Source organism: Cnephaeus nilssonii (assembly GCF_951640355.1).
Source record: "Cnephaeus nilssonii genome assembly, chromosome: 6".
Classification (NCBI taxonomy): Eukaryota; Metazoa; Chordata; class Mammalia; order Chiroptera; family Vespertilionidae; genus Cnephaeus; species Cnephaeus nilssonii.
Window position 1 is genome coordinate 15,712,149 of NC_137077.1, and position 15,244 is coordinate 15,727,392.

The following is a 15,244-nucleotide window of genomic DNA, read 5'->3' on the forward strand; positions in this document are numbered from 1 at the left end:
TGCAAACTTGCTTTCTGCAGTTTGTCCATCTAAACTAAAATAAGCTGGGTGGTTCTGGTGTGGGCTGGCTGAGCAGATCTTGGCTGGCCCCATCTATGTGACTTTAGCCAACTGGTGCATCAGCTGGGGCTGCCAAATCAATGATAGCCTCCGCTGAGTAGGGATGCCCAGGATCACTTTCCTGTGGCTTTGTGCCCGCCAGTAGGCTAACTGGGGGTGGCTAATAGTGCAGTCTTGAAAGAGTGAGGATGTGCCAAAGCTGTCAAGAGGACTGGCTCAGAACTAACACAACCTTGCTTTTGGCCAAAATATGTCCCAAGGCTAACCCACCCTTAAGGGGCAGAGAAATAACTCTACCTCTTAATTATAGTAGATTCAAAGAACCGTGGCCACTTTTGTAATCTACCACAACCCATCAGTATAGCTGCAAATTAGTGGATATCTATGGGCTTGTCTGAACTTCTCACTAGCCTACCTCCCATTCCTTTATAAACAGAAACATCAACCCGAATTTCGATGACAGGATGACCACCCATGTGCCCACCCAAGTTCATCTTTATATCGAGTACTCAGACGAGTAAAGGTTGTAGGTCTCTTGCATTACTCAACATGATGCAAATGAGTGATTCGCACCAGTTGAGCAGATAGAGAATGGAAGAGTGCTCCATTGTCATTAAGGAAATCTCTTTCTGCTTCAAGCCAGTGATCCAAGACTGTCATGGTTAGGTTTTGCTGAACTATAGAAGATAAATTCTCTGGTATACCCTGGAGTTAGTTTCTGATTTAGGAACTGTGGCTCCTAGCAATTAGAACGGAACTATCTTGGAAATACCAGGATTATCAGGGCTTTGGGATCTCCTAAATTCACTCCAAGCACTTTGTTGATGATACCCTGCCTAAGGGTTGCTTCCTTTTGTGAAATGTCCTTCTCAGAGGAGGGATAACACATTAGAAAAATTACAGCACTAAAGACTCAAATGTTACAATATTTTAACACTTTAAAAATTATCATCTGTACAAACTTTGGTAAACTCACAATACATTAAAAATTAAACATGAATTACCTAGTCAGGAGGTGGTGTAGCCCTCTAAGCAGAAAATAATTCTATGACATTAATTTCTTATTTACTAAAGACTTGGGGGGAAAAACTCTTTTAGTTTCATTTTAAGGCAGCTGGATTTATAATTCATATTTAAAAGGTGCTTTCAGGGTTAGAATAATCATATGCAGGAAAATGCAAACAGCTCCTTTTAAATATGCCTGAAGGAGAAGATTTCACTGAATTAAATCTCCAGGTTACATTTATCAGTGCCAGCACCTGTGCGTTGAAATTAAAATGGAATAACTGTATCAAAATTCTTCCATTTTACTGTATTATGTTTTGGTTGCCTGCGTTGATGAATATACATTCTCTCCCCCAAAGTATAAAATCTTGAGCAAGCCTTTTCAATTATTTATTTTGCATCTTATAGCAAGTAAAGGGTTTTGACCAGAAGTTATAGGGTATTTAAAACTACAATACAAGAAGGCCTCCTCCTTCAACATTTGTCAAGGGTATTATTTCCATTCTGTCAGTCAACATCTATTGTGCCACCACTGTGCATAGTGCTGCAATGTTGTCACCAAGTATTGCTGGAAGTCTTCGCAGTGGCTGGACTCAGGCATATTTTTTACTCTCAAGGATTTTATTGTTCAAGAAAGGCAATACTGAGGAGGCAGTGATGAACAATACTAGATGAATGCATGAATTAATTAAGTAATTACAATATTGATCAAAAGAATTGTTCAAGAGTAAGATTCAAGGGTGCTGCAGTTTTAGATAGGAAAAAGCGCATAGGAAAGATGTGCTTTCATTAATTAGAGAAGAATTTATGGAAGGAGTGGAATTTTAAAATGTGTGTATGCATATATTCCATTTATTTGTGTATGTATGTGTAAGCATGTGTGTGTCCATGGTGAATGGGGAATATTGGTGCATTTCCAAGTATAGAATGAAACTTGGGAGAATCACCAGCCCATTGAATGAATTTGAATGAACAAATGAGTGAAAAATAAACTTTGAGGTTGTTAATGTTCTTAATACTATCTTACTTTGATATGAGCACTCAATTTGTGATGCCTCACAACCATCCATTGAGAGGGACATCTAGAATGAAGTTTGACCTCTTACTCTGGCTTTTGTGTTTTTCTGGTTAGCCTAGGGAATCAAATACAGTTTTCTGTCCTTTGAAAAATGTTGTATCTTAAGGAATATATCCCTTGGTGTGAAACACTCTAGCTATTCAGTCTGCATTTCAGTCACTGACCACCCTTTCTAGGGTCAAGCACCATTCATTGCTTTCTACTTCCAGCCATGGCGCATTCTTGGCTCTGTCCTTACTAAAGGTATTGTTTCAGTCTGGATCAGGTAGAAGACAGATGCCACATAGAAATTCAAAAAGGCAAAGCTTAAAATAAGAGATTTAAAAACCATGATAGGAAAGTAATTATAAAGATGTAAAACAAAATATGAAAGTATTCAATGACTGAGGGAGAGCACCCGAGGAAGGTCAAGGCTGTGATTCAGGCCTCGTTGGAGAAGGTATTCATTGCTGCCCACTCTATGGTCCCTCTCTGCTTGGCCTTTCAGTTGTCCTGAGTTGGAAGGAGATGGCTCGACCTCCCTGACCAGTTATTCCATGCAGGCTGCCCCATGAAGAGGCTGTGCCTTGGCAATGACAGGATGGTACTTTCTGGTGATAGAAGAGGCAGATGGAACGGTATGGGGTCAGACCTGTTTAAAGTAGTTTTGTTTGGTTGGAGTTGCGTGTACTTGAAAGGGGTTTTCAGATGATAGAACTCCATAGTTAGGGAGCAAAACAATTCATTTCTTCTAGATGAAATTAGTTTTCCTGTAGGATGATCAAGGTGGAGCTTTGGGGAATGAGTCAGCAGTAGCATCTGGTAAATCAGAGATTGCTGATGCTTTTGATACCTCCCAATTGAGTATCTCAGACAGATGACTAATCCAGCATGGGTTTTATGTCTCGGCGAGACAGGATTGTGGCCCAGGCATTTCAAGTCAGGCATTTGATGTTGGATTTGGGAGAGCTCATTAAATACTGGCAGATGGCAAGAATGTTGCACAGGCTGAGGGGTATGGCCATACTTTTCAACTTGTCTTGGTGTATCTGTTCCTTTCTACTTAAAAAAATTATAAAAGAGAAACCTTTTTAAAAACACCCAGCATTGTTAAGCTGGTTATTAATTAAAGGTAGTTGTTTTTTGGAGAAAACATGATCAATTTTTATTTCCTTTGCTAGTGTAAATTAGCAAAGTATTTCAATCAAAAAGCACTTATTGGTGCTGTTAAGCATATAAAGGAAGCATGTTAAACTTACCTTTGCATACTTACTCTGTGCCACATACTGTGAATATTAGGAATACAGACATAAAAGTCAGATATAGACTTCCTTTACCAGTTCTTACCCCTGAGAAAGAATGCTATTTTAGATAGTATCGTTTATTTACTTTAACTCAGTTCAAAACTGGACCTTGAAGTGAGAAATTAACCTCAAAGACTTGCTTCTGAAGCTTTTATTTAGACCCTTTCTTCTCTTCAGTATGCACACCATCATGTTCACTGCGACAGATAAAACTGATGAAGGATTAGAAATGAACCTAAATCTAAACTTACCTTGCATATAAGTCAAGGATAAACCAAGACCAAAGACCTGAAACATTTCTATCAGGACAAGAACTTCTCTTCACTGGAAAACAAACTCAGCCGGTTTATTTTACACACACAAACAGACAGATACACAAAACAAGCATTAAAAATACCTTCTGTGGAGACATAATTTCTTATATTGCAATGTTGTATGCACTCTAAAAGAAACTTCACATCTTTTCACAAAAGGAGTTCAATTATTTTTAAGTGTTTAAAAATTCCTGAATATGTTTTTGTTGCTAATTTTTGCCTCTTGAGTCATGGTTACCAAAATGTAATCTAGATTCCTGTTCTGTTCACCTCTATGACCTTCATATACCATATTCATACTTCACTCTGTGGACTAGTGTGATCTGGCTTTGTGCATAAACTGGGAGGAATGGAAATCATAGCTATTCTTGAGGAGGCTGTGAGATTTATTTTGTTAATGCTTATAAAACCATTAAGATTCTGTAAATTGTGTGCTGTAAATGGTAAGGGTTTATTTAGACATATGGTTGTTGCGATTCCATTGTGTACAAAGAAAATTTGACTTTTTCTTTCGTAATTTTAATTTTATTAGTTCTTTATGCAAATTGACACATTCATTCTAAAGTTATGTAAGTGAAAGCAATGTTTTTAAAAAAAATCAAAAGTACCATATGAAAGGGCCCCTGCAAAAAAAAAAAAGTGCCATATGAGAGTAACATATCAATATATAGCAGTTAGTAGCACACACATCTCATCAGGGATATTATGATTGTGTTTCATTAGGTTAAAAAATATATTTAGTAATTGTTCATGAAAGTGCTCGTGAATAACAAGCATTTTAAAATTTCTGTTTTAAATTTTATTTTTCAATTACAGTTGACAGTCAATATTATTTTGTATTAGTTTCAGATGTATAACATAGTGGTTAGACCATCATATACTTTACAAGTGTTTCCCTGATATTCCCAGTACCCAGTAGGCACCTTATGTAGTTATTACAATATTATTGACTATATTCTCTATGCTGAATTTTACACCTCCATGACTATTTTGTAGCTACCAACTTGTATTTGTTAATCTGTTCACCTTTTTCACCCAGCCCTCCAAATCCTCTCCCCTCTGGAAGCCATCAGTCTGTTCTTTGTATCTATGAGTTTATTTCTATTTTGTTTGTTATTTATTTTGTTCTTTAGATTCCACATATAAGTGAAGTCATATGGCATTTGTCTTTTGCTGTCTGACTTATTTGACTTAGCACAATACCTTCTAGGTCCTTCCATGCTGTTGTAAATGGTAAGATTTCATTCTTTTTTATGGCCGAGTAATAGTCCATCATATATATATATGCCACTACTTTTTTATCCTCTTGTCTATTGATAGGCACTTGGGTTGCTTCTATATGTTGAATATAGTAAATAACACTGCAATGAACATAGGAGTGCATATAGGGTGGGGCAAAACTATGTTTGGGAAATAATACAATAATTAATAAATAAGAATCCTACCTAATAAAAGAGTAATATGCAATTTAACCATCACTCCGCTACACCCACCAGCCATGCCCACCAGCCAATCAGAGAGAGTATGCAAATAAACCTAACCAAGATGGCTACAGCCACAGAGAGCAGGAAGGAGGCTTGGGTTTCCCAGGCAATGGAGGAAGCCAAGCTTTCCGCCTACCCTTGCCAGCCTAAGCCTCCACTCAAGGCTACAAAGTTTCAATTATAGAAGGTAAACAAATCCAAACAGAAATGGTGGCAGCTATGGAGCTGGAAAGAGCGGGAGGCTAGGGTTGCCCCGGCAATGGAAGAAGCAAAGCTTTCTGCACACCCTGGCCGGCCCAGGCCTCCGCTTAAGGCTACAAAGTTTCAATTATAGAAGATACACAAACCCCAACAGAAATGGCTGCCAGCCACAGAGCGAGCAGGAGGCTTGGCTCTGCTCCAGGCTACAAAGTTTCAATTGTAGAAGGTAAATAAATTCCAGATACTAGGGCCTCTACTTGGGTCACCAGGGGGCGTGGCTGGCCTGCAAATCACCACAGGCCTCTCACTCAGGCCACTCCATGCCCCACGCCCCAAGGGAACCCCCACCCTGATCCTGGACACCCTTCAGGGCAAACCAGCTTGCCCCCACCCATGCACCAGGCCTCTGTCCTATCTAATAAAAGAGTAATATGCAGATTTACCATCACTCCAACACACAATATGGATGCCCCCATGTGGTCAAAGATCCTGCCCCCATATGGACATAAGATGGCCACCACAAGATGGCCAGCAGGGGAGGGCAGTTGTGAGGGACCAGGCCTGCAAGGGAGGGCAGTTGAGAGGGACCAGGCCTGCAAGGGAGGGCAGTTGGAGGCAATCAACCCTGCAGGGGAGGGCAGTTAGGGGTGACCAGGCCGGCAGAGGAGGGAAGTTGAGGGCAAACAGGCTGGCAGGGGAGCAGTTAGGCATCAATCAGGCTGGCAGTGGAGTGGTTAGGGGGTGATCAGGCTGGCAGGCAGAAGTGGTTAGGGGCGATCAGGAAGGCAGGCAGGTGAGCAGTTGGGAGCCAGCAGTCCTGGATTGTGAGAGGGATGTCCGACTGCCCGTTTAGGTCCGACCCCACTGGGATCGGGCCTAAATGGGCAGTCGGACATCCCTCGAGGGGTCCCAGATTGGAGAGGGTGCTGGCTGGGCTGAGGGACACCCCCCGCCCCCATACTCTAATTTCGTGCACCGGGCCTCTAGTATAAGAATAAACTCTGTGTTTTACATACTCACAGTTATAGATCTACTTTTGCCCCACCTTATATATTCTTTCAAAATAGTGTTTTGCATTTCTCTAGATATATACCCAGAAGTGGAATTGCTGGATCATAAAGCAGTTCATTTTTACAATTTTTGAGGTAACTCTATACTGTTTTCATAGTGGTTGCACCAATCTGCATTCCCACCAACAGTGCATGAGGGTTCCCTTTTCTCCACATCCTCACCAGCACTTGTTTGTTGATTTATTGATGATAGCCATTCTGACAGATGTGAGGTGATATCTCCTTATGATTTTAGTTTGCATTTCTCTGATGATTAGTGACATTGAGCATCTTTTCATATGTCTGTTGGCCATCTATATATCCTCTTTGGAGAATTGTCTGTTCAGGTCCTCTGCCCATTTTAAAATTGGATTATTTGTTTTTCTTGTCTGTTGAGTTGTGTGAGTTCTTTATAAATTTTGGATATTAACTCCATATCAGCTGTATCATTGTTGAATATCTTCTTCCATTTAGTAGGGTGTCTTTATGTTTTGTTGATGGTTTCCTTTGCTGTGCAAAATACTTTTTAGTTTGATGTAGTACAATTTATTTATTTTTTTTCTCTTGCCTGAGGAGAAACAGCAGAAATATATTGCTAAGATATTTTGCTGCCTATGTTTTCTTCTAGGTGTCTTTAATCCATTTTGAGTTTATTCTTGCTATGGTATACATTTTTTAATTGGATACATTTAAAAGATTCTGTGTCCATTGTTTTTTTGACCATTTATAGTTTTCCATTGTTATGTTCTCCATGCATTTTTTAACTTACTAGATTTCTTTTCTCAACTTTATCTATGTTAAGAGAATGTTTTGATCTTGGAATAGAATTTGCAAATACTAACCTAACATCTACTGTATTTTAGTCTTACTCTCTGTGGCTTTGTTGTTGTTGTTGTTTTGGTGAACTGAAGCTGATTATATTAGTTCTTTATTTCTATTATCCTTTGAGATTACAAAGTTAAGAATTTATATCCTCCTTCAAACTTGTAATAGAATATATTTTCTCTTTTTTTAAAAAAAATTGAGGACCATTGCTTATTGTGTAGTTTTCTCCATCAAATAATGTGAATCATGGAAGTCACCACAAAGTATCAAATCATTAGTCTGAACCATGTCTTACATCTCTTAGAAGTGTATGTCCTTAACATATACTTGGCTACATTAATATTAATAAGAGTGTGCAAAATCCCCAAGTTCTATTCCCATTTTATTTATTCTACTTTGATTTCATGTCAGTATGACCTAGAGTTAATCAGTTTTCTGCTGATCTAACAGACTTAATGTCTAATTTGTATTCATTTAATTTTTAATATAAAATGCTTCAGTTAAGTTTTGTTACTTTTTGATGGTTTAATTAATATATGTTTCAATCACATTCTTTGCTATTCCAATTTTTTTCATATAACTGAATAATTGCTTCCTCTGGAAATGGAAGAAACTATAATAGAATAGAAATAACCTTGTATATAATATAAATTTGGGCAATGCAAGTAATATGCTGTTATATATTGAAAATGGTAAAATATCATTTAAGAATATAATTTTAATTTTTTGATTGTGGAGTTATTGAAAGTCTTTTTTCACATGTCCTCCTAATCAAACATACCTTTTATTATCTGTTTTTCAGTCCAGTACACACACACACACACACACGCGCGCGCGCGCGCACACACACACACGCACACACACGCGCACACACACACATGTAAGCATATATTTACATACACACTAGCACTGAGGGCCTCTCTGTTTTATAATTGTTGAAGGAGAATATAGAGAATGAGAATGGGCCAGAGTAGTCTAGTCAAAAGTCTATGCATATAATGTGCCTAGAACAGTGCTGGTCATTTTGCAGGTCACACAAATAGAAAATATTGCCCCTAAATCATAAAGATAAAATATACTACAGTGAAAAGTAGCAAATAGTTAAAAATAATAGATTTGAGTTGCCAAGTCCATCTGTATGTACTATCGAAATTCAGAGAAGAGAAATAGTCTCTGAATTCTTTGTACCCAGCTACATACAGGTTTTTAAAAAATTTATAATCATCATAGAATTAACAGTAGAAAGTTAGGCTTTGGCAAATGTGGAACTGGTTTCAAATCAAACATTTTCCACAATAAAGCCCTGATGTATTTCCCTTCCTCACTATGTCCTTCCTGATTTGCCAGATGTGGTAAGCACATTCACATACCAGGATCATACGATGCCTTCACCTCTTTCCATCCCCCTCTTCTCCTCAGAACTTTTATCTCAGGAGGTGCTGTTGCTTAAATGCAGGTGCTTCTCTGCGTTCTCTCCTCTTCACACTCATTTGGAAATAATTGTTCCTTCTTTATGTTCTCCTAACACCTTATTTCTGTATCTCTGTAATGCTCATCATTTGGCCTAGTTTTACTGTCTAATTACTTATCTACACATCTCTTTATGTCTTGAGTTCAGAGTTCATGACATACTTATCATTCCTTTCCCCCACCCTCAAGTTTAGTCTTGTAGACAACAGTTGTTGATCAATAGATAATTAAAACTGTAATGAATTTGTTTGAAATAGTGGACATAAACAATATAATTTTAATTAAATTAATGTAAGAGGTAATTAATTTTCTATTAACTAAAATCTTTCCCACAAAGAAACTTCAAGCCCAGGTGGTTTACTGTTGAAAACCCTTTCTTAAAATAAAGGATGAGGATTGTTCCCAAGTTATTGTATAGGGTCAACATTACTGTAAAAATAAAGACATTAAAAAAATAAACGTTTTTATTGATTTTTAGAGAGTGAAGAAGGCGGGGGGTGGGGGGGAGGGAGAGAACATAGATGTGAGAGAGAAAAACATTCTGCGCACACCATACCAAATGGGTCAAAGACTTTAACAGACACTTCCCCAAAGAAGACATACAGATGGCAAATACCATCTGCAAAGATGCTCCACATCATGTGTCTTGATTGCGGTGGTGATTACATAGGTGTATACATTTATCAAAAAATGCTTAACTGTACATTTAAAGTGGGTGCATATTATGTATTTAAATAAAACCTTTATAATTTTGATCCTAAAGAAGAAACTATTTGAAAAATAGTATTTATTTATATAAAATGACCTGCCATGAAGGATAGTTTAGTTTTCCAAAAGTTAACACATTTTGCCTTTCATACTCAATCTTGCTGAAATTGCAAACTAAACTTGAATAAACTTTATAGAGTAACCTTTAACTTTTTTGAAATTAGCTCCTGTCTCTTGTGCATAAACCTGACATTAGTTTAGACTTTTCTCTAATTTTGGAAGAATAAATAGTATCATTAAGCTAGAGTCTGATAAATGCACAAAAGTTTTAAGAGATAAAAGAATATACAGATGATGTATTTTAAAATTGTACATTTGAAACCTGTATAATTTTATTAGCCAATGTCACCCAAATAAATTTAATAAAAATTTTTAAAAAGAACATGCAAATTGATCGTATTAAAGTAGAGTAGCAAATCAAATGCATTCTTCTTTAAAGTTTCCCAGATGGCTATGAAAGGATATCAACTATATAAACAGGTAGCAGGTGGAGACAAAATGTGTTGGAACTGAGTATCTTAGAGGAATTGTAAGGAATACTCCACGTACTATTAAAAAGAGAACAGCTCTGGCCTGGCCAGTGTGGCTCAGTGGTTGAGCATCAACCTATGAACCAGGAGGTCAGGGCACTTGCTCATGATCAGGTTGTGGGCTAGATACTTAGTGCGTCGTGAAGAAGGCAGCCAATCAATGATTCCCTCTCATCATTGATGTTACTATCTTTCCCTCTTCCCTTCCTGTCTGAAATCAATAAAAATATGTTTAAAAAAAGAGAGAACAGTTCTTCTTAATCTATCTTTCAATATTCCTTGCAACTAAAATATTGCTCTAATAGCAATTCTACCTTTCAATAAATATGAAATACTTTTGATAGTGGCACACCCCAAGTTTAGAATGTCACCATGCACAGTAACATCATTTTGGTGTGTGGATGCTAGGAGGTGGACTTAGTGTACTCATTGCATAAAGATTTGTTTTTTCCCACGCAGCTATAAATGCAATTTAGAATTGATAGCTAATTCCAAATGATTCCAAGCGAAATTTTGTTTTTCAGAAAACTTACACGTTGTAGGGTTGGTGAATTCCAGTAACCTGGAGGAAATGGCTGTGGTGAAAAGATAGCATAGGGTAGCATTGCAGAGCTATTTTCAGAAAATTTTGAACATATGTTTAGTGTGTATAAGCTGATAAAAATATCACATTTGACACTAAGTTGTTTGAGCATGGCTAATGCATTAAACTGTGATCTCTTTCTCAGGACTGAATGTAAGATAAGTGAGTCTGTTCCTCCGGAGTAATAACCATTACTGACCTGTATCTGCTTGATCATTGGCACTGTTATAGTTTTGATATAAATAAACCACCTTAACATCTTTACAATTTTCCTCCTCTCTCAGTGGCCCGGTAGGCTCTTAGAACTCCAGTTTTAAAAAGTATTATAAAAAACAACACGGGTATATCTTCTTTTGGTGTTGCCTTTCAAATTGACAAAAATGAATAATCCTTATGTAAGGTCATCTGTGTAATGGGATTGGCTATGCAAGTTTGGAGATAAGGTGTACACTAGAGTTAACCTGCTCTGCATAATAAAGGTTAGAGGAATTTGAAGAGCAAGTGGAAAAAAACCTGTGGGAGAAAGTAGATACCAAGGAACCTGGGCACTTCTTGGTGGAAGGGGATGTGAAAGCACCCTTCTACCCAACCATCATTCCAAGGAGAAGAATATTTGTTGGGGAGGGGTTCAGTTGTGCAATTTAAAGCCCACTCTCCTTCTCCACTGTAGAGGTTTTGGTAAAATCTAAGTAGCTCACTAATGATTGGTGTGAGTGCTCTCGTTATGAAATAAAGCAGGTGCTGAATTCAACACTAGTTTGAATATGAGATGAACACAGTGAGAGGAAGTGAAATATATATACTATTATAATATGTTAAACTAATTAAATAAAATATTATATATATTCACATAATAACATTTTTATATTACATTCAGATATCACCTCATAAGGAAATCCCATATCTTCAATGTTAGACTAAGGTAGCTATTCTAGAAGTATTTTTCTTTGATTGAGCTTAAATTTGTTTCCCCATAGTATTTATGTATTATGATATTTATTCTTTGAAACAGTATAGAACTGGTCCAATATTTCTTCTGCATAATCTCTATGCATTAACCAATAAATCTAATAGGTTCAAATTTTAGGTAAATTTAGGTTCATATTCTATGGAAGAATTTCCTGACATCTAGAACTTTAGGAACACAGTTGGATGTCCAGTAAAAAGTTTTAGTCATTTGAAATGAAATAAACTTGTGAGTTTATATGTTCATGGGGCATTTCCTCCCACATATAATTGAAGATTGTTTAGTTTGATAAAACCTTTCTTAGCCATCTTTAATTGTAAAGCAGTGAAGTGGAAAATTATGGTTTTAAACAGCTAATTTATATACTGTCTTTAGGGGGCAGTACTAAACCACTGATAAATTTTGTTATTTTTGCTAATGCTATTGGTAATGACCACCATTAAATGAAATTAAAATAACAATAATGAGATTTGGGATGCAATTATGTACACCTCTTAATATTTGAAAAAATTTCTAGGTAGTCAAATGAGAATGATTGTTTGAAATTCAGTCATTTAATAATTCATCCAACAATTATTAAAATCCATTATGTATAACACATGGCAAGAGATACAAGTGTGAATAAGGCAATGTTTGCTTTTAGATAACTTACAATTGAGTAGGATAAGCAAGCCATACTTGTATGTGTCTGCTATGTGTATGTACATAAGATAAAGATAATAATAATATAAATAACAATATTTATTGATAATTGTTTATTTGCCAGTCACTGTCAAGCAATTAATTTTATCCTCATAAACCCCTGTTGAGTAGGAATTATTATAATGCCTACTTTGAAGATAAGAAGTTGAAGATTAATAAGATTATGTGATATAATTGGTGATGTATGAACAGGGTAGATACATAAAGAGTTTTTCTTTGGGAAGGAGAAAGAGACACCGGAAGAAAAGAACTGATGAGCCTATGAAATATTGATAATTCTTATATTTTTAAAAAGAGAGAACAGTTATTCTTAATCTATCTTTAGATTAAGAATGGAATAACTTATAGTGCCATGCCATCTCAACCTTGATGGTCAAACCAATCGTGAGTTGGTGAAGGAGATGCCTATTTGACCATTCTATTCATTTTTGTAGACAGCATTGATCATATTGATGCTCTTGCGATATTAAGGTTTTGGACATCCCCCACTATTTTCACCCAGATGATCTGTAGGACCAAAAATCCCTGTTATAATCATCTTATATTACTAATTTGAGAAATGTGTACTTATGAAAGTATGGGGCTATGTACCAGACTGCAGAAATTTTCACTGCCTGTCACAGATAACAAAATGCTTTGGGGAATATCATTATACAGTAGAAATATATTAGCAAATATGCTTCTTCACTTTAAACTGCTATTGTATCAACTTGGTTGTTCAGTATACTGCCTTTTACAGGTCATTGTGCTGAATGAGAGGCCATGCAACACAAGGTTAAGGGATAAGCTCTAGAGTCAGGCAGTTGGATAGGAATCCTTTTTCTGCCACTTTCCAGCTCTGTGACCTTGGGTTTTACCTGACCTCTCTGTGCCTTAGTTTAGTATTTACCTCAAGGGGTAGTTGTGTAAATTAAAATAATGAATAATATTGCTCAAAAGATTGTAGTTATTTTTATTGCATCTTATAGACAGTAACTTACGATTAGGAGACTAATTTTTCAGTTATTGAAAATTGATAAAGGGAAACTTAAGATGTGAATGCCAAAAATAGTCGTATAAAGCTTTATATCAGATTTTTAAAAGCAACAATGTTTGGAAGGCATGAGGGTGCTATTTGCAAGTCAATATATAAAATATTTTTACTAATTTCAGTAGTCATGATCTATCAGTATTGTGCTGAATGATACTTTCCAAAGATTTTTAGGCAAACTTACTATCTTTCTTTTTTTTCTAAAAAGAAATTCCCCTTGCTGAGCATTTAGCAGGTTCTTTGAATATGGAATTTTTCTTCAGTTCTGACAAAATTTCTTGCCTTACTTCTTTGATAAATTCCTACTGACTCGACATGGATCTCTCAGTTTGACCCCCTAGTTATCTTAGCTTTTAACTTATTTCCTCTTTTGTTCTATCTTCTGGGAAATGTCCTCACACTTATTTTCCAACTTTCCTGTTGGATTTTATGTACCGTATTTTCCGGCGTATAAGATGACTTTTTAACCCAGGAAAATCTTCTATACGCCCAGTTGTCTTATACGCCGGAAAATACGGTATTTGTTTGATAGCATTCTGTTCTTGTTCAGGGATGCAAATATCTTCTATTTCTATAACTTTGTTTCTGTATATTTATTTTGTTCTCTATTAAAGACTTCTTTTAAATTTGCAGTGAGCTTTTGGTTCTTGGTCAAATTTAACTAAAAACTTAGAAACTGTTTATCTGGGTGGAGTTTGTCCAGATGTGGCCTTCATAGCAGGCATTATGGCACAGATCCCCACCATACACTGAGTGGCCAGATTATTATGATTTCTGAATGCATAATAATCGGGCCACTCAGTATATAAGTATATATATTTTAGAGGCCTGGTGCATGAATTTGTGCATGGGTGTGGTCCGGCCAGCCTGGCCAGGGGGAGGGGACATGGGCGGTTGGCTGGCCTGCCTGCTGGTTGAACTCCTGGTCGAGGGGACAATTTGCATATTAACCTTTTATTATATAGGATATACACTGAGTGGCCAGATTATTATGCATTCAGAGATCATAATAATCTGGCCATTCAGTGTATTCCTAGGTACTGATAGGTCTTTTTTCTTAGGAGGTTAATTTTTGTAGAGAGAAATATACTCTACTCTCCTGTCTGGAGGGATATAACCCTAGCTGCCATATTCTCTAAGGTAAATATGGTAGGCACTGGGGTTGGGTGGGATTCCTCATCTATTACATAGATATTCTCTTAATTCCTTTGTTTTTTTGAGAGAGGCCCCTCTGCTCACTGTGCATGGATTCTTAGAATTCATAATCCCTTTGCTTCAACCCCACCAGAAAGTAAATCTCCAATTTCTTGTCAGGTGATAAAGATTTAGTTTCTTGGCTAGGTGAGGGGGTGGGTCTAGGTGGTCTAACTTTTTCTAATATACTAGAGGCCCTATTCATGAAGATTTGTGCAAGAATGGGCCTTCCTTCCCCTGGCTGCCAGCACTGCCTTTGCTCTGGTTGGAGCCACCTTTTCCTTCTGGCCCAGAGCCGCCTTTCCACCTTCCCATGCTGCCCAGAGGCCCGGAGCGGCTGGGGTGTGCTGAACACCTGTGTCGTTGCCATGGCAAGCGTCCCGCCCCACCCCCAGCCACTCGGTGCCAGCCTATGAAAATTAACCTGCCATCTTTCTTGGGTTAATTTGCATACTCACTCCTGATTGGCTGGTGGGCGTCGTGAAGGTACAGTCAATTAGCATGTTACTCTTTTATTAGTGTAGATAGTGTCCATTCTGTTTTAGCCCCATCTGTATCTACACCAGGGGTCCTCAAACTTTTTAAACAGGGGGCCAGTTCACTGTCCCTCAGACCATTGGAGGGCCGGACTATAGTTTTAAAAAACACACAACTATGAACAAATTCCTGTGCACACTGCTAAGTTGGCTGCTAAGCAGGAC

The 15,244-nt window shown here is 37.2% G+C and overlaps 1 protein-coding gene across 5 annotated transcripts in view; it reads left to right on the top strand.

Moving 5' to 3' along the window:
* Positions 1-15,244, top strand: part of ANKS1B (ankyrin repeat and sterile alpha motif domain containing 1B) — a gene marked incomplete at its 5' end in the record, with an annotated part of 797,243 nt that overhangs the window by 159,591 nt on the left and 622,408 nt on the right. The window lies entirely within an intron of this gene.